At 40.1% G+C, this 2,095-nt stretch overlaps 1 protein-coding gene across 1 annotated transcript in view; it reads right to left on the minus strand.

The window, feature by feature from the left end:
• The window catches only part of LOC107575585 (kelch-like protein 8), a 10,585-nt gene that overhangs the window by 2,456 nt on the left and 6,034 nt on the right, over nucleotides 1-2,095 (minus strand). The gene's annotated exons all lie outside the window — the stretch shown is intronic.

Consider the following 2,095-nt stretch of genomic DNA (forward strand, 5'->3'; position numbering starts at 1 on the left):
AAGAATTTCAGTCAGGTTTCAGGCCCCACCATAGCACAGAAACTGCACTTCTTAAAATTACAAATGACTTGCTTCTTGCGTCAGAAGAAGTTTTACTTGATCTTAGTGCTGCGTTCGACACTAGTGAAGTGAAGTGACATGTGGCCAAGTATGGTGATCCATACTCGGAATTAGTGCTCTGCATTTATCCCATCCCTAAGTGCACACACACAGCAGTGAACACACACACCGTGAACACACACCCGGAGCAGTGGGCAGCCATTTATGCTGCGGCGCCCGGGGAGCAGTTGGGGGTTCGGTGCCTTGCTCAAGGGCACCTCAGTCGTGGTATTGAAGGTGGAGAAAGTGCTGTACATTCACTCCCCCCACCTACAATCCCTGCCGGTACGAGACTCGAACCCGCAACCTTTGGGTTACTAGTCCGACTCTCTAACTATTAGGCCACGACTTCCCCCTATAGATCATGACATACTCATAGATCGATTACAAAACTATACAGGTATTCAAGGGCAGGCTTTAAGATGGTTTAGATCCTACCTGTCCGATCGCTACCACCTTGTTCATTTAAATGGGGAGTCATCTCAATTATCACCAGTAAAATATGGAGTGCCACAAGGATCTGTCCTAGGTCCTCTGCTATTTTCGATATACATGTTGCCACTTGGTAATATTATTAGGAAATACGGGATTAGTTTCCACTGTTATGCCGATGATACTCAACTATATATCTCAACAAGACCAGATGAAACTTCTAAATTATCTAATATATCTCAAGATGAAACTTCTAAATTATCTAAACTAACAGAATGTGTTAAAAATGTAAAAGATTGGATGACCAATAATCCAATAATTTTAAATTCGGATAAGACAAAGATATTACTTATTGGACCAAAAGACAGGACGCCGAATCTCGTGGATTACAATTTACAACTAGACGGATGCACGGTTACTTCCTCTACAGTCAAAAATCTGGGTGTTACTTTAGATAGCAACTTGTCTTTTGAAAATCATATTTCCCATGTTACAAAAACGGCATTCTTCCATCTTAGAAACATTGCCAAGTTACGAAACATGATACCTGTTTCTGATGCAGAAAAGCTAGTTCATGCATTCATGACCTCTAGACTGGACTATTGTAATGCACTGCTAGCTGGTTGTCCTGCATCTTCAATAAACAAGCTACAGATAGTCCAAAATGCAGCGGCTAGAGTCCTTACCAGGTCAAGAAAATATGATCATATTACCCCAATTTTACAGTCTCTGCACTGGCTACCTGTTAAGTTCCGTATCAGTTACAAAATATTATTACTTGCCTATAAGGCCCTTAATGGGTTAGCTCCTGCGTACCTAACTAGTCTTCTACCACGCTACAATCCATCACGCTCCCTAAGGTCGCAAAACTCTGGACTTTTGGTAGTACCTAGGATAGCAAAGTCCACTAAAGGAGGTAGAGCTTTTTCGCATTTGGCTCCCAAACTCTGGAATAGCCTTCCTGATAACATTCGGGGTTCAGACACACTCTCTCTGTTTAAATCTAGATTAAAGACACATCTCTTTGGCCAAGCATTCAAATAATGCATCTCATAATCTTTTACTGCAGTCATAATCTTTTACTGCAGTTATATCTAATCAAATGCACATTATTATTCATTAGTTTGGGTTAAACAAATCATTTTTGCTTGGTTGGAACAGCAGCTACGCTAATTATGTTTGTATTTGTTTCTCTGTCTTTTGCCACGGGATTAACATCCCGTGGTAACTAGGATTCACACAAGCTTCAGTCTGGATCCAGAACACCTGAGAAGAGAAGATGCAACCCCTCAGAGGACCTCAGATGATGCCAACCCTGAAACAACATACAGAACTACCACATTTTGCTATAAGTTTGATTGCATCATATAATAATTGCTGTTAATATTATTCATCGTCTGTTTTATTACATCTTAAATGGATTTTTCCATACATTTCTGCTATATGTACATTAACTGACAGTCACCACTGATAAACTACCACTAAATATTGTAGAAACTTAATTGACTGTAAAGTTGCTTTGCAATGATTTGCATGGTGAAAAGCGCTGTACAAATAAACTTGA

This window comes from Sinocyclocheilus grahami, unplaced genomic scaffold (genome assembly GCF_001515645.1).
Source record: "Sinocyclocheilus grahami isolate Dianchi unplaced genomic scaffold, SAMN03320097.WGS_v1.1 scaffold2737.1, whole genome shotgun sequence".
In the NCBI taxonomy this organism is placed as follows: Eukaryota; Metazoa; Chordata; class Actinopteri; order Cypriniformes; family Cyprinidae; genus Sinocyclocheilus; species Sinocyclocheilus grahami.